Genomic DNA, 24071 nt, shown 5'->3' with positions numbered 1-24071 from the left:
TGTCCTTGGAAAAAGGTAACTGTGCCACTATTCTCCAAGACATCTACACCATTGGCGGCATCAAATTCGCTCACACTAGCCAAATCTGTCATGTCAACAGTGGAGAAATCGAAGGGCTCAGGATCACTGTTTGTATCAGACAGGACATTGCTGCTACTAACATGTACCACATCTGCGGTTTCCTGACCTTCAGCCAGAGGTAAACTAGGCCTAGGGGGGTTGGGGGAGGCTGCAAGCTGATTCTCACTGCAACCAGGCCTCTTGGTTGTTGCTAAGTAAAAGCGTAAAATGGGCAGCTTTACTTCATAAAGTTCCCCAACTGTAGTCAGGGGATCTAACGGGCGCTCCTGAAAATCAGTTAGTTCAATCGCAAAATCTTTCCTTCTGCATTTTTCTGACCAGGGAAAAACAGGTTTTTGGCCTGTTCAATTAACTGATCTTTACAACAATTCTTGGACAGAGATTTTCCTGGTCCCGCCCCCCTTTTTGGCCCTCATTTGTAAGAATTTCCCGTCACGGAAATTCAACCCAATTTCAATTTTACGCTCTTTCTTCTGAGCATTTTGACATGGTAACTTCTCAGACAAGTGTTCACGATCCTCACTTTTTGCTACCTTGGCTTTCAGTCGCTCAAAAAGTTTTGATTTGCGGGCAACAGGATTCTTCCCCTTCAATCTGCAATATCCAAGGACAGCCAGTCGGTCTCCATATGATGGTAGATACTCGGTCAACTGGTCGTCGTTCATGAGCAGGAGGACATTGGGATCGATCTTAAAAAAAGAGGAAAACACACACACACAGCCACAAAACAAATATAATTTAACATCAACAGAAGCAGTAATTAAAAGGACTGCTCTGACAAAAAATGCATAAACACACAATTTAGCCTATCTTTCCCCCATTAACAGACTAGTTACCTTATCGTTTTCCAGTTGCTGTATGTTTTCTTCTGGTACATTCCGCGACCTCAAGAACTCGCACAACTCATCCATCCTGTGAGAGGCCAACACAAATATTTAACGAAAGGAACAGAGGCCAACTACATTGTGATGCATTGAGCACATGGATGAGCTAACATTATGCATTGTACATATTTATAATTCGAAATTCGTCCCAGCCTTTATAACACAGATACTCTAGGGTCTATAGCACATAACCGCGTTGTCTGATTACTGTTTAATTCATTTTTCACAATTTACCGGCTCTCGTTTTGAAGAGAATCACCGCGCCATTCGTTTCAATGGGAATCACGACGGTCTATACTATCAACATAAGGTGTACTTTGAAATTTGTCCCAGCCTTTATACCCAAGATACTATAGGGTTATTCAACTTCTTCTTCTCCTCCAGAAAAACACGACCGCATTGCATTGTGGTATACGGGATAACAGGTAGGGTACAGCCTTCGAATGATGCGTCCTATGAATTGGGACACAGCCGGTATTTTAAGTGCATGAAATTAACACTAGAAACGCCGGGCCATTTTTACTTACTACTAGCGCCACAAGAGGGGTCAAATGACCCCTAAGTCATTTGAATGAGAGGCTGTGCATTTGCACATAATGATCACTAGGTGGCGCCAATGAGCTATTACCGCGCGAGCGCCACATGTGTGTGTCTGTCACAAGCCTAGTCCTCACGATTTTGTCATAAATGTACATATATGAAGTACAAACAGCCTATATTTTCACTAAGGATTTAAGATTAAATGATGCAAATAAAGTAATTAAATTAATTGGGATATGCCTATATTGTTATCGTGGATATTTTCTCAAGACCACTCCATTCCATCAACTTTATGAACCAGCAGTTGGCTGAGTGGTTTAGGCCCTGCAATACGGGCGACCTGAGTTCGCGCCCAAACCAGCAGCGTAATCCGGGAGGCCGTCCCGAAACGGATCTTCCTCTTCCTCGTCCTCGTCCTCGTCCGGTTCACCCAATGCCACCCCAGCCTTGGCTGCAATGTTGTGCAACAACATTGCACACACATAACATTGCATTGTTATTCGGATTCAGGAGTTCCTCAAAGTGTTCCTAACAACGTCCGGAAACGCAACAAAGAAATTATCGATGGTTCGAAAGATCCATCGGGAGAATGATCTTACGAGCGAAGATCCATCGTTATCGGGAAACGGGGCCCTGGAGTGTCTTTGAAGTCCTCGCATGCCTTTGTATTCCCTGGGAAGTGTGTATTCCTGATGTCTTTGTATGACTGGCAGGAAGTCAGGAAGGGCAGTTCTGTCTCTAGTTGGTTGTGTGTGCAATGGGAGCACAGTCTGTCTTCTCTTGGGAGCCAGGTCTATCTGTGGCGTCCTTTCTCGATGGCCAGGCTGTGTTCGCTGAGTCTGTATCTGGTCAAGTATTGCCTCAATTTTGGGTCGGCCACGGTGGTCAGGTATTCTGCCACGGCGTAGTCTCTGTTAAGGGACAAATAGCATGCCAATTTACTCTGGTTTTTGGTGGACTCTTTCCAATGTGCCAAATACTTTTCATTTTGTTTTCTTATAATTTGGTATTGCCTGATGTGTTGGTTGTTGTTGATTTCCAGGACAAGCTGGCTAAGGGGACACTTTTCTGGGTATAACTCTCTATGGGTAAGAGCCTTGTTGTGGAGTGTGTTGCTGTCGCTTTCCTTAAGGTGGTTATAAAATTGTAGGGCTCTCTTCTGAATTTTAATAACGATTGGACATCGACCTAATTCTGATCTGCATGCATTATTTGGGGTCTTTCTTTGGACTTTTAGTATTGATTTGTAGAATTCTGCATGAAGAGTTTCAATGTGATGTTTTTTCCCATTTTATAAAATCTTGGTTGGTAAGTGGGACCCAGACTTCACAGCCGTAGAGCGCATTGGGCTCTATCACTGCGTCAAATATTTTTTGCCAAATCTTAATTGGGATGTCTAGTTTGATATTTCTTATCTGCCATAAAATGCCCTCATTGCCTTGTCTCTCAGGTCATTAACAGCTTTGTTGAAATTTCCTTTGGCGTTCATCTTTATGCCGAGGTAGGTAGGCCTATAGTTTTTTGTTTGCTCTAGAGTAACAGTGTCTAGGTGGAATGTGTATTTGTTGAAGCTGGGTCTTTTTTCAAATATCATTATTTTGGTTTTACTATGGTTCACTGTTAGGGCCAACACAGTCTCATTCCTTCCTCGTCAATTGTGTGACGCATGGCCAAGGATCTGTTACGTATTTTAAGAACCTGAGCTACCCACACATAGACCCTAGGAAGCAGGACCAAACATATAAGCCGTAAATACGATACATAGCCACAAGGGGAGCAGGACCTTTCTGAAGGCTGCAATAGCTGCTCCATCCACAGAAGGCAGCACCACAGACAAGTGAGGAAGCCGAGGGTAATACGTCACACCGGCTCCGCCCACTCCTTCCAGGCCATGTGCATTCTACCATAACAGTAAACATCGAGCGAGGAGCTCGTCAGTAGGCGCGTATCAGACGCGGGGGATGAGTACGATGCATCCCCCTCACTTCTATTGGAAGGCCATTCCATCCCCTCCACTTTTGTTCGTCAAATCCTCACAAAAATCAGCTTTTCTAATAAAAAATAGTAAACGTTCGCCTGTTGTATGCAATTTAAAATGGTTGCTATGATTGCATCCCTCTGTATCAAATTATCACTCTGTAAATCCCAGCGCAACAATTGACGTTACGTAGACTAAACAGCTTGCGCAGCCTGCAGAAAGCGCTGGCAGCGGTGCTCCCGAGACCCGACTGCGAGCTCAGCGCGGTGACCGCGGTCATTCAAGCAGTTTCTCACAGATTGCTGTGCCTAACTGTTCGTGCTGCATACTGACTTGACGCCTTCAATGAAAAGGTAGAATTGGATCACTGTTTTAGATCAGCATCATTCACTGCCTGTAATGAAGGCAACATTTTCAGGCATATTAAGCGATTAAAGCGATTAAGCGATTAATTATTAATCATTAATAGATGCAAGGTTCATGGCTCTCTATTCAAGAGCTAGTTACCTCCTAGCATAAGATCCCATTCATTCTTCCGACTGGAACTAAGCCTACTTTAGTTTTAAAACTGTTCTCTTTTTTCGTGCAATATAGCCAATGATGCCGACAGGGGACTGTAGACGGCTTCAAGAGAAAACAAGTAAGTTGACTTCTCTCCCTCTGCAGACACTGACGTGCTTGCAAGTTGCAAGCTATAGGCTATCTGTTTCGAGTGCTACCGCGGTCGGGATGCACAGGTTTGACTAGGGCTACAGGTAGCCTTTACGGAGAGTAGAGATCCTCGTGCGATTCGTCATTTTCAAACCTTGAGAAAACGCACTTCAATCTACAAGGTGTATCACTCAAAATATACACAAAGTATGTGTCACAGCAATCAACTTAGGCCTACTGGTTTAATGAATGTGAATGAATGCTGTGATACACGAAAATCCGGAGAATTGTGCGATTCGCTTTCTCAGCACACTTGAACGTGAAATGTCCTCAACAGTGTGTTTCAAGGGTTCATCTTGTTTTCTTAGAACATTAGAAGCATGCAAGTGCGTTCCATTCGACTGTCCGTGTGTTCGTCAAGTTAGTCAGTCACATCCCTTGCTTGAACAGGCAACTGCACTGACATAGCTAAAGGGCTACTCCGATTCATATCTGGCCTTTGACGGCCATCTACTGGTAACAACGTGCAACGGCACAATAACAGCCACAGAGCCAGCGGCAACAGAAAGACAGTAAAGGAGAAGAAATATAGGCCTTTTGCCTATCTGCATTTTAATTTTAAATATTTCAATTAGGAGGATGAACAGGCGAAAGATGTGTCCAGGAGTGAGGTGGACAGAGATATGGAGGAGGAAGAAGGAGAAGGCAGCCGAGAAGATGCAGGCCAGGATGAGAAAGATGATAGGAGTGAGAGTGCAGATAATTGTGCTGCTTCATCAGTTTACATTAAACCCAACCAACCAGACCCTAAATGCATTGTGAAGCAGTCTCTTCCTAAATACACACTCACTTTCCAGGCAAAGTGGTACAAAAAATTCCCATGGCTTCATGTGAGTCCATGTGTGGAAGGGGTACTCTGTTTTTACTGCAATAAATCTTTCCAATCTGAGACATCCCCGCTTGCTAAAAATTCAGAGCCAGCCTTTATTACGACTGGCTTCAAAAATTTGAAGAAAGCCTTAGAGAGATTCGAATCTCATGAAAAAAGTGAATGCCACAAAACAGCCATCACAACATACTTACACGAAGGCAAGTCAGTTCAGTGCCAGCTGTCTAGTGTGACTGCTCAACAGCAGGAGGAGGCAAGGGCATGTCTTCTCAAAATCATTGGAGGGTTGCAGATGCTAGCCAGGCAGGGTCTCGCTATGCGTGGACATGATAGTGGTGAGGGGAATTTTGACCAACTCCTCAAGTACAAGGCAGAGGATGACCCCTGCCTTTCCAAATGGCTGACCAGAAAGAAAACATATGTATCTGCCCCAATCCAGAACGAATTGCTCCAACTGTTCAGCTGTTCGATAATTAGGGAAATTGCAGATGCAATCACAGCTCTTCCACATCTGCAGTACTCTGTGATGATGGACGGCACACGAGATGTGTCAGGAAAGGAGCAAGAGGCATTTTGCCTGCGGTATGTTGATCACGACCTGATAGTTCACGAAGAATTCATTGGCCTTTATGAAGTGTCCTCAACAACTGGAGAAAATCTGGCAAGAGTGGTGTTAGATGTTCTCCAGTGCCTAAATTTGCGAATCAGTGGGTTGCGGGGTCAAGCATATGATGGGGCGGCAAACATGGCAGGAAAATACAACGGTGCCCAAGCCATTATTAAACAGCAACAACCTCTGGCCCATTATGTACATTGCACAGCTCACTGTGTTAATCTGATCACCCAGCAGGCCTGCACTGCCACACATTTTGTCCGCAATGCACTGGATTGGGTAAATGAATTGGGGAAATTGTTTGGTCAGTCAGTGAAGTTGAAGGAGATTTTCAAGGGAATAGCCAAGTCTGAGAATGGTCCTTGTCACACCTCTGAGATCAGGCCCCTTTGTCCAACAAGGTGGACAGTTCGTACAGGTGCAATTCGTGCTGTATTTAATCAGTATGAGTGCATTTTGCTCACCCTGGCAGAAATGGGTGAAAGTTCAAGCGATGCAGCAATCAAGGCTCAAGGTTTACATGACACATTTACTCAGGGAAATGTTGTCTTGGGTCTGTTGTGTGCACTGGAGACAACTGAGGATCTGGAGATGTTGAATGTTTCCCTTCAGGCGAGAGCACAAACAGTGGATGGAGCGCTTAAGGCGGTAGAATGTGTAAAACAAACTTATGCCGAGAAGCGAAATACAGAGAGTTTCAACAATGTGTACACAAAAGCTACAGAGATGTGTGAAACACTAGACCTTAGCCCCATTACCTCTCCACGGGCCTGCAAGCCACCTCAACGTTTCACAGGGTGTGCCCCTGCACATAAACATGCATCCCCCATTGATTACTACAGAGCAGAATTTTACAAAATTCTTGATGTTGTGGATGTCCAGTTTCATGACCGGTTTCTTCAGGAAAGGATGCAACAAATCAGGGCAATGGAACAAGTCCTCTTGACTGGGAAATTAGCAGAGGTTGTGAAACACTACCCAGAACTAAACCCTGAGTATCTTAGTGTACAGCTTGCGATGTTTAGGTCAAATTACACATTCAAGACAAGCAGAGAGGTTGCAAACATTTTAAAAGGGATGTCTCCAGAGGTCCGTGGCCTCTTTAATCAAGTGGAGACTCTAGTCAGACTACTGCTTTTCATCCCTGTGTCTTCTGCAGAAGCTGAAAGGAGCTTCAGTGGCCTCCGGAGGCTTAAAACATGGCTAAGGAGTACAATGACACAAACACGCCTCAACAGTGTAGCTGTGTGTCATGTGCAAAAGCACAAGTTGGATCTGTTGGATAGGAAAATTATTGCTGAGCAGTTTGTTTGCCACAGTGACCAGAGACAAAACACATTTGGTTCTTTCAAATAGTGTGATTTCATTGTAAAGCCACTTGCTGACACGTGAATGTTAAATAACCGTTACTTTTTTCCCAAATAAGTTGATGAGTATTTGATTAGAGCACTTGTTAGTTGTTACCTGTTATGAAGTGTTTGTTGTAAATGTATATTGTATTGTCTGTTGATGTAAATGAACTTTTTACATGAGTTTACATGAGTTACATGCACTGGAAAAAGGGATTTATGCCGCACTTCATCTGATTATTATTTTGTAATTCAATTCAAATAAACATTTTTTGTTTTATTTTTAAAATAACTTTTTTTTACTTCAAAATACTGTGAAATATAGATATTTTTAGTTAGGAGTTCAATTAAGAAATATCTATTTTGACAAATGTAAAATGTCAAGGTTACGTACAAGCCTGCGCATGCGCATTAAATACAAAGACGCTTACGACTACTGGACCAAACCGCAGTGTTGCCAACTTAGCGATTTTGTCGCTATATTTAGCTACTTTTCAGACCCCTTTGGCGACTTTTTTTCAAAACAGCGACAAGCGACAAATCTAGCTTCTTTTTCAGCTGCTATTGGTGACTTTTGGCGACTTTTTGAGGTGAAAGCACTACTCTTGACCAGAGAGACGATGACCCACTGGCGGCAGTAGCTCAGGTGGTAGAGCGGGTTGGCTGGTATTCTGAAGGTTGTTGGTTCAATCCCCGGCTTCACCAAGCAGTGTATCGAGGTGTCTTTGGCAAAGCACCTAACCCTGACTGATGTCGCGATGTGATGTCGAATCCAGACAGAAGCGCCTCAAGGCCATGAAGCGGCGAGAGCCGAGCGGGAAAAAATGATGATGATGATGTATACAATAATGAGAAACAATTGTTTGATTAAATTGTAATCTTTTTGATTGGATAAACCAAATTATTTCTGATAGATATTTCTTAAATGAGAACCAATTGTTGGAGTGAATCAATATTTTTTTGTTTAGGATTTAACATACGATTTAAATGTATTAACTTCATTCAAAGAATAGAATTATACTTGGTGCCAAGTTGTATTATTTTGTTTTTATGAACATAGGAAATATTGTTTGAGGCAAGCTATATATTTGTCATTGGCTCAAGTTATGTAATATAGATGTGAACCATTACCCATATTTTTTTTACTTGGTTCAACAGAAGACTTTTTCCAGTGTGAGTTTACTCATGAGTTTGAGTTTCAAAGCCATATAAAGACATTGCAAGTCTTATTTTTATAATGTTTTGTCGATTATGTCAATACTAAAACATCATAATTCAGATCTTTGTAGAACATAATATCTGAAAATGTGCCCAAACAAATTCTTGCACTGGCTTAACATGGCTATAGCCTACTACACTGGAAAAAGCCTTCTGTTGAACCAATTAAAAAAAACAAGGGTAATGGTTCACATCTATATTACATAACTTGAGCCAATGACAAATATATAGCTTGCCTTAAACAATATTTCCTATGTTCATAAAAACAAAATAATACAACTTGGCACCAAGTATAATTCTATTCTTTGAATGAAGTTAATACATTTAAATCGTATGTTAAATCCTAAACAAAAAAATATTGATTCACTCCAACAATTGTTTCTCATTTAAGAAATATCTATCAGAAATAATTTGTTTTATCCAATCAAAAAGATTACAATTTAATCAAACAATTGTTTCTCATTTAAACATGAACATTTTTAAACGTAACATATTTTTGTATACATCATCATCATCATTTTTTCCCACCCCCAATGGCCTTGGGGCGCTTCTGTCTGGATTCGACATCACATCGCGACATCAGTCAGGGTTAGGTGCATTGTCAAAGACACCTCGATACTCTGCTTGGTGAAGCCGGGGATCGAACCGACAACCTTCAGGTTACCAGCCAACCCTCTCGACCACCTGAGCTACTGCCGCCACACAATATACAATATATATTAACAATCTAAATGGCAGAGTTAGACCTACTCCAGACCTCCCTCCAGACACAGACAGACTGTCCTAGCTCACAGAACCAGTGAGTCATCGTCACTCTGGTCAAGGCTAGTGCTTTCACCTCAAAAAGTCGCCAAAAGTCACCAATAGCAGCTGAAAAAGAAGCTAGATTTGTCGCTTGTCGCTGTTTTGAAAAAAAGTCGCCAAAGGGGTCTGAAAAGTAGCTAAATATAGCGACAAAATCGCTAAGTTGGCAACACTGCGGTTTGGTCCAGTAGTGGTAAGCGTCTTTGTATTTAATGCGCATGCGCAGGCTTGTACGTAACCTTGAAATTGTACATTTGTCTGAACAAATATTTCTAAATTGAGCTCCTAATCAAATATAACATTGTTTTAGGAAGAAAACAAAAAAAAAATATTTGGATTGAATGACAAAATTATTAATCAGTTAATAAATATTTTTTTTACATTTGTCAAAATGGATATTTCTTAATTGAGCTCCTAATTAAAAATATCTATATTTCACAGTATTTTGAAATAAAAAAAAGTTATTTTAAAAATAAAACAAAAAATGTTTATTTGAATTGAATTACAAAATAATAATCAGATGAAGTACGGCTTAAAACCCTTTTTCCAGTGTACATGATATGCACACTGTATGGCTTACTGGGTTATATAAAGGTTTTTGTACAGTATATCCACTGTAGAATGCAAGATCTGTCAGAGCAGTATCCTGTTACTTAGAATTATATCAGACACGTTTTATTTTCAGTTACTGTATAATCAGTAAGACCACACCATAAACACAGAAGCCCAACATTATACATAGATCATAGATAGGTCTCAGCATGAAATGGAGAACATTTGAAGTTGAACTTGACCACTGGTTTGACAGCCTGCACTCTGTGTGTCACTACATAATAACATCACTACATACAAGTAACAAATGCTCTAGCCAAATGTCATTAGAGCTACAGTTATTGAACATTCATGCAACAGCCTCAAGTGGCTTTACAAATGTGTTTTGTCTCTGCTCATTATGACAAACTAATTGTTCTGCAATCATTTTCCTGTCCAACAGATCCAGCTTGTGCTTTTGAACATAACACACGGTTACACTGTTGAGACATGTTTGTGTCATTGTACTTCGCATCCATGTTTTCAGCCTTCAGAGGCTGCTGAAGCTCCTTTCAGCTTTATCACACAGTGTGTGTGTGTGTGTGTGTGTGTGTGTGTGTGTGTGTGTGTGTGTGCGTGTATCAAACAAACACACAATGAGTCATACACACACACACACACACACACACACACACACAGTGTATCTGCTCGCATTTCTTCCATTTTGTAGGCCTAGATGTATGTAAAAGTTCATATAATTGATAATCTCTATTTGGAATGATTATTTCTTCGCCTATTCCAGAACACCCCCACTTTTGGAAAGCTTGATAATCTCCCGGCAGCGAGTAGACAAGGGTTAATGTTTATGATCGGCTAGGAGACGCTCAGCACGTGCAAGACACGATAACTTCCACCTCCTTTTGCTCCATAGCATTAGTTACAACATGAATTTGTTTGACATGATCTAAAAAAAAACAACGCAGACCATCACTTTGATACCACTTTGTTCTTGCATAATTTTATTCCGGTGTTGGTAATGTAAGGTAAAACAAATCATAATAATGATGATGATGATGATATAATAATAATTATGATAATTGAATATTTATCTCACTTTCTGTATCTGGGCAACCCAGTTGCCAAAAGCATACGTTGACAGTGTACTTTTTCGTGAACACTGGATTACGTCGCATTTCAACGTAAAATAGCGTGGTATACCTACAGTATCCGTGCGTAGCTCTGTGGAGGCGCCTGAAGAAAGCACAACCAATAGGGTTATAAAATGCATAAATTCCTGGTTATATACAATACATAAATTATAATTATTTGGAAACTTCCCATCGCTGCCAGTACTGCGCAGGTGACGGTGATGCAGGGTTGCAAGCTTCACGAGTTGTTTTAAAGGTCCCATGACATGAAAATCTCACTTTATGAGGTTTTCTAACATAAATATGAGTTCCCTTAGCCTGCCTATGGTCCCCCAGTGGCTAAAACTTGCGTTTGGTGTAAAACGAGCACTAGCTGTTCTGCTCGCCTTTGAAAAAACGGAGGCTCAAACGCGCTGATTTGGAATGTCTTTATTTATGTCGTCATAAAGCATCTAAGCTCCTCCCCTTACTCTGCCTGGCCCGCCCACAGAGGTTGGCCCGCCAATGAGACACGACCCTGCGAGCGCCACATGTGTGTGTGTGAATACACACACTGTAACGTGTGTTTCTTGTCAGTTCTTTGACGTCTCTTGTATTTCCACAACGAGACTGTAGTGGGGGTTATCTGAGCCATGGTTGAGAAGGAATTGGGGGAAAGGAACTTTGGCTTTGACTCGCTGAAGTACATGAACTGCGACATGCCACCGGTTGCCGCTCGGCACCATCGCCCGGCAGCCGGCAGCCGGCAGCAAGCAGCGCGTGGTTCAGTCTACTTCTGATTGATGTGAAAGTGGAAGAACCAGAGACGTCGCAGAACCCGACAAAGTCGTTTGTGATTCATAATATCGTCTGGAGGCGCACACAGCTTTTGGCCATGATAATGTCTATCATATAATGTGTTATATGATATAGATATCTATGTATTATATGATATTATTTAGATATAGAGCTCCAGGACTGTAACGCAAGTGTTGTACACTTCCTTGTTATTTGGATAACCGTTCTGCTTTTGGTGTTATGGCGCATAACACGTCGGACTCTCGTCTCTGGTATTTCTACAACGAGACTCGTAGTGGGGGTTATCTCAGCAAAGGTTGAGAATGAATTGGGGGGAAGGAACTTTGGCTTTGACTCCCTCAAGAACATGAACCACGACATGGAGGAGATAGGGATTATGGCGGCGAATGTCTCCCGCTTGAGCCCCGCTTCCCGCTGCCCGGCAACAATCCCTTTCCCCTCCTTGTCCCGGTTCAGTCTACTCAACCCAGTCGCCAAGAAAAAACGTTGACCGTGTACGTTTCCTTGAACACTGGATACGTAGCATTTCAACGTTCGTTGTTGATACAACGTTCGTTGTTGACCGGGGAGGGGGTGGGGGGGGAAGACACGTTTGTTGAGGGGGGGGGGGGACACGTTTGTAGGGGGGGGGAACACGTTAGTTGAGGGGGGGGGGGGGGGGGGGGGGGGGGGGGGGGGGACACGTTTGTTGAGGGGGGGGGGGGGGGGGGGGCACACGTTTGTAGGGGGGGGAACACGTTTGTTGAGGGGGGGGGGGGACACGTTTGTTGAGGGGGGGGACACGCTCGACAACGAGAGTTGGTTTTTATTGAACGCTCGACAACGAGAGTTGGTTTTTATTGAACGAGACTTCAAAATGGAACAGCTGCCCGAAACGATGGTCACGTTACTCTCGGTGACGGTGTCGACACCAATGAACACACGAACAATGAACATGTTAATAGAATAACACACAACCACATAACATCCCGAACCCATTAACCACACTTAATCCTAACAACAAAACAAGTTAACAAAAGCCCCTTTTGTCAACTGACAACCCCAATTCCCAGAATCCCCCGCGGCTCCGGAACACGGCGTCCACACCCGTGGTCGCCACAATATATATATTTTTTCATTTTACATTCCCCTCTGCCTTGGAGCAAAGCGTGACCCTGAAAACGTTTTCTTCTCCATTCGAAATGAATGGGGGAATAGCACCAACAGGGGGCCATACGTTCTCCTAGCATTTGGTGAAATTGTTACGTAGCCTATATTAATCTTTATTATCTGAATGGGAAATTCAATATTTTAGGACAGATACACCATTAAACGCGTTTCTAATGACATTTCTAGCGAGAAATGTACATTTACCTTACATAATCTCCAGTCAGTGAATGTGTATGATCTTTATTAATCTTTATTATCTGAATGGGAAATGCAATATTTTAGGACTGATTCACCGTTAAACGTGTTTCTAATAAAATTTCTAGCGAGAAATATACTTTTTACTTGCATAATCTTCAGTCAGTGATTGTGTCTGATCTTTAGTTTTATAGTTATTAGGAAGATTTTATCGGCTCGCTCGCATGTTTCAACGACGTCAGGTTGTTAGGGACACTGCTTTCGCTAAACTAGCAGCTCACGTGTTTCCTGCGTTTGTGTTATTAAACCGTTACTTTATGTAACTTTTAATGATATTGTCTTGTTAGAAACACGTATATCTGAGAGCCAACCCAGTCGCCAAAAGCATACGTTGACAGTGTACGTTTCGTGAACACTGGATTACGTCGCATTTCAACATAAAATAGCGAATTATACACGCACACACACGCACGCACACGCACGCACACACACGCACAGACACGCACAGACACACACACACACACCACACACACACACACACACACACACACACACACACACACACACACACACACACACACACACACACACACACACACACACACACACAAACACACACACACGCACACACACACACGGTGCATTTCGCTGCTGTAACCAAAAAATAAAAATATTCCCTCAAATATTATTACTTTCAAAACATTGGCCAAAATGCCCAATAATATCATCTTTATTTGGGATGCTTCTAGGACATTTTGGGTGGATTTTGAACGGTATGTGGGCAGCACGTTTTTTGCAGGACCTGGCAACCCTGCGCTGTTGCCCGAGGTGCTGAAATGCTCCGGAACAGATCTGGATCCACCATCCCCCCCCCCCCCCCCCCCCCCTAAATAAATACTATGGCAGAATTAAGAATAAATTCATGCATTATCATTAAACTTGAACATTTGTTTTTACAGTAGAGTGGTGGAGGGATGACGTATGTTGGCCAACCCGGAAGTTAGCGTCGCCCTGGGTTCCCTTGACAAAAAGCCAACGGGTTTTTCCATTGGATTTTGGATTATTGCAGAATAATTAGCATATTTGAAGCACCTCCTCAAAAACTGAAAATAAAAAAACGAAATGTAAACCAATGCATTCTGAATGGGAGTGTTTCTCCGATTTTTCCATGCTACACAGAACGAAATGTAAACCCATGCAAATAAAGACTTCATGGTCATAATCATTTAAATATCATTAATCTCCTGAGTGTGTTGGGTGGTATTCTATTTTTTTCAACAGGGCTGCATCCAGTCACTTCACCGTCATGGTTGCTATGGTGGTTGCTATCGACCGCCCCCTCTAATCCTTACATGGCTCTAAAAACCACGCGGCAAAGGAGCTGCCGTCAATTGTGTTGTTTTTGTCGTAAACTGGGGTCCGACGGTTAAAAAATAGACAGGTATTCCGAGGTATCATTAAAAGGCAGCTTGGATGTTTTTATTTTCTGCAGTTTAGACTTCTTCTATAACCTATTTTTGAAAGCAAAACACCAAGTTCATTGATTTGACGAGGCAGGGTTAATAACAATTTATTAAATAAATATTTGTGAGAGGTCATTCCTTCTCCTGTGTTTGCTTCCTATTTATGTCTAGTGCAGTGGTTCTCAAACTATTTACCATGAGTACCACCTTAGAAATGATTTGGCTCTCCAAGTACCACCGGAATTAAAATAAAGTGCGTAGGCCTATAACTACATAGAGTTTACACAGAAGGCATTAATATTAATAATACGATTCATTATTCACATAACTTTACTTGAATGAAGCAACCAACTGTCTATAACTCATGTATTGTATTTAAACACTTGCAACGGGATAATACTAACAATTGAACAACTGCTTCAATAATGCTACCCAGCAAATGGGGATATCATCTGGCATATAACATACCAGTCAATCTAGTGAGGTTATTAACAAGTATACTGCATTAAAGCATTCAGAGCACTGAATATTAATTTTAACAACTGCAGTCAACCAATCATGAGAGGTAAATTGTACTGCATCAAAACATTCAAAGAATTGAACATGAATATTTAAATACTGGAGTCAAACAATCCTGTTACAAGCAATCATGCACAGCAAAGAGAGAAATCATGTGTACTGCGAAAACACTGTAATCAAACTATCATGAGTAAGAACAAGCGTATCATAGAAAAACAACGTATTCAGTATTAAAAAATACTGCATTAAGTGCCATAAGGTCAGAATATAAACTATGTTTGGGTTTGAAGGAGAATGTACTCAGGCACACATTGAAAATTAGGCCTATCATGCTTAGTGAGAGGGGTGTGATGTCTGGGTCGATTGAGGTTAGCTTTAGCCTTAGACTTGGTTCAGTATCCAACCTGCTTCCAGCACTCGAGTTGAGGGGGGATGGCATCCCCCTTTGGAATTAAAATGATCAAAATCATCCCCCTTCTGAAACAGCCATCCCCCCTTCCAATCCCCTGTTATTTTATCAATTAATGTGGAAATATTACCGCTATTTCATTATAGCGGTTTCCTTTTTCAATTCGGCGCAAGCAACGTTACTTTTCCCAGGGACAGATTTGACAGCGATACTGCCTTCTCGGGCAGTATGCTATTGCGCAAGCACGCAGGCGTACTTGCGCAATAGTGCCTTCACAAGCTCTCATTCCACACCATACGAAACTGACTCTGGTAGCGTGAAGCAGTCTCTGCATCTCAGACATCGCTTCCGCAGGCAACTCTGTCCCCTTTTCTCCCTTTCATTCCAACCCTTGAGCAACGCTAGTCTCCCTTCTCTTCCGAATGCATTTCTGAAAAAAAAAGAATAAGAATCAGTTTTTAAAATCCTGAAATGTGATGCATGCCTCCGAATCGTGTGATGCGTCCGATCATCTGCGTTTTTTGGGATAAATTAAGAGCGATGACATGACAGTAGTCATCGCTCTTATTTGCGACTATTTGCGACCAAGAGAAGCCTGGTCGCGAGTGGAATGAGAAAGCGCACAGCCTTGTCTGAAAGCGCCGGATATTCGCTGCGTCGCTGCATCCAAAAGTCCAGAAATGTCTGGCCTCTGAGGGCAGACTTCAACGTCTCGTCACAGGACGATTTTGCTAAATTTTTGCTTCCCCTACTCGTCGTCACAGCAGTTAGTCAATGCAGGTTTAAGATCATTGCATATGATGGGTACATGCAATTTTTTTTTTAACGGTTGCTTCAACTTCAAAAAATTGCTTCAAAAAATCGTTCATACTCCGCGTACCACTAGAGGGCGCTCGTACCACAGATTGAGAACGTCTGGTCTAGTGTACACTCCTACTGTCCAAAAGCAACCCCCCCCCCCTCCCCATATGGATTTGGAGAGTTGTTGCCACGTCCCAGTGGTGGAAGATTCATATAATATGAAAGAGGGCATTCAATTATACTACAATGATCAATTAGGAGGCCGAAGCCCAAAAGGAAGTGATGCAATAGGTGACTGAGTCGAGAACATTTAAGTAAACTGTTCCTTGGGGTCTCTTATATATCAAAGGGGGTTTCAAAGGACGCATACGCTTCAACCTGTGGCTCCAGCCCTACACTATGAAAACTTCGATGTGGCGAAAACTGCCGGTGTCATCCTCTGGCATCCATCATCCTCTCTCGCGATGGGCAATCCCCCACTCGGGTTGCATGCGTTCGCTCACAGACCGTGGCCGAACACACTCCTGTACGCTTTCCCACCCGTCCCTCTGATTCCCCAAGTCCTGGACCGAGTCCAAGAGGAGCGGCTGTCTTTTATTCTCATAGCACCGCAACGCACGAGTGCACCGTGGTTTCCCTGCCTCCAGCGTCTGCTCTTGAGGCCGCTGAGGGAACTCCCTTGGCGGCGAGACGCTCTCTCAACGGCGGGGGGAGCAATCATAGATTACCCAGATCGGCCAGCGCTTGTGGGCCTTGCCGCTGAGCACGAGCACCTAGAGAGGGTCTCGGCCTCTCCCAGGAGGTCGTACGGACCATCCAGGGGGCCAGAGCTGACTCCACCGAGTGTTACTCGGCTAAATGGGCGGCTTTCCAGAAATGGTACACGGAGAGGGGTTGTGATCCCGTCTCCTGCCCTTTGCCGCGTGTGCTCTCTTTCCTCCAGACACTGATGGAAAGAGGGCTGGCTTTTAGCACGGTTAAAACGTACTCGGCTGCTGTTTCATCATGCCACGAAGGCTTCGAGGATAAAACTGTTTTTAGTCACCCCTTAATGAAGAGAGAGAGAGACCCTTGGACCCTTGGAATGGTCCACTCTCTCACTCCACAATGGGATTAAACACTGGTACTGCGCGCACTGGTTAAAGCCCCATTTGAGCTGTTAAGTATTTTAAGAAGCTGTATTACCCTCACATAGCCACAATGGGAGCAAGACCTTATTGGAGGCTGCTCCAGCCACAGATAGCAGCACCTTTAGATAGGTGAAGAAGCGAAGCCATTACGTCACCCCGGCCACGCCCACTAGGCCACGCCCACTTGACGTCCACTAGCGGGTGATTTGAAGTGCAGAGCCCAGAGATCAATAGGTAGACGGCGGAGAGCCACCCGGGCCTAAGCCCGGGGGCTTGAAGTAGATTACGGTATTTTCCTCTCCACGCGTTAGATACAATTCCCTCCCTTAAGCTTCAGTTACCATACCGAAACATACCTACTTTATAATAAATGAAGTCAGTTAAAAGCAACCCGGGATTGGACTACTTTCTTCGAAGAATGCTGCAATAGAGCCTCTTGACCGGGTGCCCCTCAAGTTTGTGTCAGCCGAGACAGCTTTGCTGCTGGCCCTGACATCCGCTAAGAGAGTGATCGACCTTTCTGCACTCTCTGTAGCCCCTTCTTATCTTAGAATACAAGGAGACGGCAGATCGGCCATATTACGCCCGAACCCGGCTTTTACACCAAAGAGTATTTCTAGCTCGTTCAGATCAAGAGTAATAACACTCAATGGTTTCTCTCTCCCTCCTCATCAATCTGAGGAGGAAGCAACAGCCCATCTCTTGTGCCCCGTACGCGTGCTTGCCTGTTATGTGAAGCGCACGGAGGCTCTGCGCAAATCTCAACAGTTATTTGTGCATTACAGAGAACATTCCCAGGGCCTCCCCCTGATGAAACAACGGTTGTCACATTGGCTGTGTGAAGCTATCACACAGGCTTATGTGTCAGCGGGGGTAGAGCCGCCTGAGACTATCAGAGCTCACTCGACCAGAGGATTATCGTCCTCTGTCGCTCTGCAAAGAGGGATGCCTATGGAGGATATCTGCACAGCAGCTTCCTGGACTTCCCCATGCTCTTTTATTAGGTTTTACCTGTCACGCCTTTATTAAGAACCTGTCACGCCCAGTGGCGTCACTAGGCTGTTTTATTCGGGGCTAAAGCCCCGGATCTAATTTGATTAGCCCCGAATCTTTTTTGTTAAAAAAAGAAAAAATATATATATAATTTATTTTCTTTTTTTTGCTGCATGCAGAGCCTGTGCTATATCCACACGTCGCACATGCCCCCATTTGTTAGGACTCTTGCGTAGCTTACTGCTAGGAATTTCTGTTCTGCTGCTCAAGATTTTAAGCCATGTATTTATGAACTTGCATTGAAGAAAATATATCAGTTTTTTGTGGTCTGTAAATAGGCCAATCTATGAGGCTAAATAGCATGCCAATATTGATGACTGATTGTGTCAAGTGTCTAAGGATGAATGCTAACATGATTTGTTTCCAACTTTTGCCTTAAGTTACAATTTAGCTAACTAACTAGCTGCTGCCCTTTTCAATTCCAATGCTGGCTGTCATTTCATTACCAATGTTAAGTGTCATAAATAGTTAACACGGGTGCTGATTCATGATTCTCTAAAAAAGAAATACCCAAAACATGTGATATGTTTTCAATTTGCAGAAAGTTTTGAAACATCCAGGATGCCTGAGAGCCTTACTGCATTATATTCCATAATAGTTATTTCTTTAGGAACACTGAATGTTGTCTTTTCCTTCACAGAAAAAAATATATTTCCACTATAAAATGATGCAGAAAAGGCACAGATAGATGAATAAAAATCCACCAGAATGCAGGAAATTAAGTGTTTGACGCTCAAACATTTCTGGGGGAGAACCCCCATACCCCCCACCTATAATTTGTCCCCCAAAATGTTGAAATGAAACCTAGCCTATATGACCCTGTACGCAGGTTGTATACAATATATCCATAGATATGTTGTTTTTACTTTTTGGATTAAAAAGAAAGCATGTCAGCAAACTCCATGTCAGCCCTTAGTATGATTATCATTTCATCATGGAGTGGCCCTTTGTGAAAATGAGTTTGACACACCTGATATAGGTAATGTAAGGTCTGTCTCCCTTGTATTCATTTTACTCTGAAATAACTTGAATGGAACTTTAGATGTCTGGGGATAAGCAGCAGTCAGGTAGCTATTCAAAGCTATCATTACCTGCCTATTTTGTTTATTTAGGTAAAGCATTATGAAAAAAAATGCATGCGCAATAAAGTATACAACAAAATTTGCCGCACACGCACTGTCCTATTCCCTCTTGGGCTAAGCCCCGGATGTTTCAGAAACCTAGAAACGCCCCTGGTCACGCCTCTCTATGACACTCAGTACAAGGTTCTTTGTCAGAGTGAGTGTGATTGTGTGACTATTCCCCTCGTATATTAACACAATGTGAGGTGGAGTCAAATATTCATGCCGAGAGCTCTTGTGTCTTATCAGACACATTAGAGCTGCTCGTTGATGACGTGCCGCTAGACGCATGACGTATGTTATGCTACGTCTGACGCATGATACTGGCGCGTATGTAGCTGTGTTTCTGGTACTGATCGGGACCAATGAGGCTTAGACGTACACCATGCCTGCTGCCCGCTGCTCGCTGCTGGGCGGCGGTGCTTTGCGGCGGTGGTGCCTCGGGGAAGCGGGCAAGGGCAGCGGGGCTCAACGATGGCTGAGATAACCCTAAATACAGTCTTGTTGTGGAAATACCAGAGACGTCAAGGAACCGACATGTTATGCGCCATGATACCAACAGCAGAACGGTTATGCAAATAACGAAGAACACTTGCGTTATAATGTGTGTAATCACACAAACACATACACATGTGGCGCTCGCACGCGGTGTTGCAACAGTTATCTTGAAAAAGTAATCTGATTACTGATTACTAGTTACTCCTTCAAATAGTAACTTAGTTACTTTACTGATTACTTGATTTTAAAAGTAACTAAATTAGATTACAAGTTACTTTATTGGGGCGCCCCGTTGGCTCACCGGGTAAAGCGCGTACCATATAGGCTCAGTCCTAAACGTAGGCCCGGGTTCGAGTCCTGCCCGTGGTCATTTGCTGCATGTCCTCCCCTCTATCTCCCATACCCTCCCCTCTATCTTCCTAACCTTCCTCTTTATCTCACTCTATAATAAAGCATTAAAATTCAAAAATTAAATCTTTAAAAAACAACAACTTTATTAGTTAAATTTATCTGCGACAACTCCCCCTGCCGCCTCAAAATAAAAAATTACAACCGGTTTTGCCAATACTAACTTTTTGGGGACTCACGGACTTAATTGATCTCAGGTGCTAAGTGAGTGAGTGAGTGAGGCCACATGGGCTCAGATAGGTATACATGGGATTGGAACAGCACTTCACGAGAGCAAATGTTACCTTGTCAACGTTTAATGACAAAGACAAAGGTGACATAGACAAAGGTGAGTGAAATAGAATGCTCTTGATCTATCCAGTTTGCAAAGGTGAGTAAAATGAAACGATAGACGCCCCTTTCACGGGAACACGCATTGAACCTAAAGCGGAAAACCTGGCTTGACTAATCGAATCCTAAGTGAGAATCGTAGTACCATTTAACTCTGATCACGAGTTGCATCTCAGTCGATCCAGGCTTACCCAAGAAAGCATGTTCATGTTCAAAGTATGTTCAGCGAAATTCGTAGTATACCCCACAGGATTCCCGCCGGAGCACCCGGAGTGTTCTAGACAGTCCCTCCAGGATTTCGTGGGCCTTTTTTGAGATTGTTGCGTCCTAAAATGCCTGTGAGCTTTTTCGGTAACCCTTCCTTTTACAGTCCCCTAATTACTAGGTATTTACCCGGTACATACATGGTAAATTATAGTGTATTACTGGGTAATTACCACTGGTAATAAGAAGGTAAATACAGAGGTAGTTACCCGGTAAATATATGGTAAATCATAGTGTATTACCACTGGTAATAAGAAGGTAAATACAGAGGAATTATCCGGTAAATTATAGTGTATTACTGTGTAATTACCACTGGTAATAAGAAGGTAAATACAGAGGAATTACAGCTGATGTACCAAGTAAAACCTCCACTATTACCCATCAACTCAACTAAGTAGTGTGTAGTTGTAACTGTTTCAGGTTGGTAATAACTCCGATATTGTGTACTTCCTAGGAAATTAGGCAACCAATTCTTAGAAACAACTATTATCCAAGGTTTATGTTGGTAACAGCCCAAATTTAATGATGTACTATCTAGAAATTAGCATAGTACACAATAAAATACTTTTTCTTAGTTATTATTCGTAGCTACACCCATTTAGAAAGGGTTTATTCGATTTACCACTATGGAATTACTTACCTGGTAACAACCTCTGCAGGAACAGTTTTCCTCTAGTGTTATGGTACATCTTCTTAAATACTGGGTACAAAGCCGTTTGTTTCCATGGTATTACCAGGTTCTTACCATATAATTTATAATAGATACATTCCATTATCCATGCAGTCAACACAAACTTGTACCATGTACGTTCTGCGACGTTACCAAGTAAAACACGACAATTTACCCAGTAATTAAGCTGAAACTGTACCGTAAAAGGAAGCCTCGTTTGTTTCCATGGTATTACCAGGTTCTTACCAGATAATTTGTAATACATTATTCCCTTTTCCATGCAGTCAACACAAACTTGTACCATGTACGTTCTGCGACGCTACCAAGTAAAACACGACAATTTACCCAGTAATTAAGCTGAAACTGTACTGTAAAAGGAAGCCTCGTTTGTTTCCATGGTATTACCAGGTTCTTACCATATAATTTGTAATACATTATTCCCTTTTCCATGCAGTCAACACAAACTTGTACCATGTACATTCTGCAACGTTACCAAGTAAAACACGACAATTTACCCAGTAATTAAGCTGAAACTGTACTGTAAAAGGAAGCCTCGTTTGTTTCCATGGTATTACCAGGTTCTTACCATATAATTTGTAATACATTATTCCCTTTTCCATGCAGTCAACACAAACTTGTACAATGTACGTTCTGCAACGTTACCAAGTAAAACACGACAATTTACCCAGTAATTAAGCTGAAACTGTACTGTAAAAGGAAGCCTTGTTTGTTTCCATGGTATTACCAGGTTCTTACCATATAATTTGTAATACATTATTCCCTTTTCCATGCAGTCAACACAAACTTGTACCATGTACGTTCTGCAACGTTACCAAGTAAAACACGACAATTTACCCAGTAATTAAGCTGAAACTGTACTGTAAAAGGAAGCCTCGTTTGTTTCCATGGTATTACCAGGTTCTTACCATATAATTTGTAATACATTATTCCCTTTTCCATGCAGTCAACACAAACTTGTACCATGTACGTTCTGCAACGTTACCAAGTAAAACACGACAATTTACCCAGTAATTAAGCTGAAACTGTACTGTAAAAGGAAGCCTTGTTTGTTTCCATGGTATTACCAGGTTCTTAACATATAATTTGTAATACATTATTCCCTTTTCCATGCAGTCAACACAAACTTGTACCATGTACGTTCTGCGACGTTACCAAGTAAAACACGACAATTTACCCAGTAATTAAGCTGAAACTGTACTGTAAAAGGAAGCCTCGTTTGTTTCCATGGTATTACCAGGTTCTTACCATATAATTTGTAATACATTATTCCCTTTTCCATGCAGTCAACACAAACTTGTACCATGTACGTTCTGCGACGTTACCAAGTAAAACACGACAATTTACCCAGCAATTAAGCTGAAACTGTACTGTAAAAGGAAGCCTCGTTTGTTTCCATGGTATTACCAGGCTCTTACCATATAAGTTGTAACTGGTTATTCCCTTTTCCATGCAATCAACACAAACCATATATGTTCTGCAACATCGTTCACCAGTAGTTAAGCACTTTAATTGTTGTTATAAAACCCCAAACCACTGTTGATGAAAGACATATTAAAATTAAACAAAATAAACAAACAGGCACTGAACACTGAAGAAATCGGACAAAAAAAAGAGCCGTCCACATCAACTCAATTTAAATGTTACTGATGGTGTTTTCATAAAACACATGACACTGTTATGGCAAGTGACCACCGGGAAGACTGCTTCAACCTCTACAATTTGAATAAGTGGTGAATGCCATGCAGCAATCTGCCTATGGGAGCATCTTTGAGGTCATTCGCAAACCAATGAGTCCACTCGATGAATGAGAGATGACTCTTTAGTGTCTTCTCTGTGAGGTATCCCTGCAGTCTCCACATCTGGGATTTGAAGGCTGACCAAGACCTGACCAGGTACCTCCAAATCTCCCCTTCAAGAATCAGAAGACAAGAAAATAAACATTAGGACTGTCAATTAATGAACATTTCTAGAACATGTAGAACTCAAAGATTATTTTGTTTATCAGTTAAGAAAGGATGCTGGTCCTCTGGCCATTGTGTTTGGTCATATTGAAAAGAGAAAAGGCATAGCCATAAATACAGTTAATAGGACGAGAGGGGACAGGCTGTTAGCTCCGGTTAGCCCTTTAGCATCGAGCTAGCGGAGCTTCTGTCATTCAAATAACTCGGACATGTTGTTTAAAACCTATAGCACCCAATTTATTAAAATATCCGGATTTAATCGGGCTCTCTCCCATAAGTACAGTTAATAGGACGGGAAGAGACTGGCTCTGTTAGCCCCGGCGGTTAGCGCGATGCTAAAGAGCAGCTCTACCGGAGCATGCCACCTCAACAGGTGCAAGTTAGCCTCCGGTTTGATATCTGCCGGATATTCGGTTTACCACCCAATCGGATTCATCAACATAAGTGCAATACATTACGGGCTTAGTATGTTGAGGACGGTTTAGGACACCGTATCGCGAAAAATCACAAACACATGTTGTCGCCATCAATGTCTGTGCAACAACGTCATTTACGTTCTGGCTGCTACCTGTTTTAGGGACCGTCAACATATTAC

The sequence above is a fragment of the Gadus chalcogrammus genome, chromosome 15 (genome assembly GCF_026213295.1).
Source record: "Gadus chalcogrammus isolate NIFS_2021 chromosome 15, NIFS_Gcha_1.0, whole genome shotgun sequence".
In the NCBI taxonomy this organism is placed as follows: domain Eukaryota; kingdom Metazoa; phylum Chordata; class Actinopteri; order Gadiformes; family Gadidae; genus Gadus; species Gadus chalcogrammus.
This window is presented reverse-complemented; position numbering follows the sequence as displayed.